Consider the following 753-nt stretch of genomic DNA (forward strand, 5'->3'; position numbering starts at 1 on the left):
TTTCATTGAATTATATTGTCCACTATCGAATTATAATAATATAAAATATTTTCATGTGAGAACTTGATTTGAATTTGCATTCTTCAGGGATTCTAAAAATTAATAAAGCATGCATGCAAAATCATTTTCTTGAGATTTGATTTTTCATTCTCATATATATTGAGATGTGAAAATTAATTATGAAATACTATTTCAACCAACTCTTTAATAAAATTCTAATTTTGCAGTTATTTTAACAAAAAATTATTTGTTGAAACAATTTAAAGTGTCATCACACCAATAATTCAAGAGTCATTTTATTTGGTTTAAGGATCAATGTGGGAATTCAAAGAACCAAATAGAGCATGGAAAAAAAAATGACCAGGTGAATCAAAATTACTGGATAATAATAAAATAATTAAGGCCAAGATATGGATATGGATATGGATAATGATTTGGTGATGAAATTAAATAAGATTGAATAATATTTTTTACTTAATTGTTCACACCTTATATTTCAATCTCATTTGTATGTCTTTTGCAAAAAATACAAAATGACTTTTTACTTTATAGCTAAGTGTCAATGCATAATATGTGTTCAATATTAAATAATAATATATATTGTTGTTATTAGTTAAATAGAAGGAAGATAATGGTGATTTTGGTCCTGTGTTTGGAAAGTGTCACAATTCTGGTAGCTGTAGCCATCATTTCAGTAGCCCTGTGTTCCTTTCTGTTTGACAAACATTGGATCCTTTATCTCCCAGATGACCA

The sequence above is a fragment of the Arachis ipaensis genome, chromosome B03, assembly GCF_000816755.2.
Source record: "Arachis ipaensis cultivar K30076 chromosome B03, Araip1.1, whole genome shotgun sequence".
NCBI lineage: Eukaryota > Viridiplantae > Streptophyta > Magnoliopsida > Fabales > Fabaceae > Arachis > Arachis ipaensis.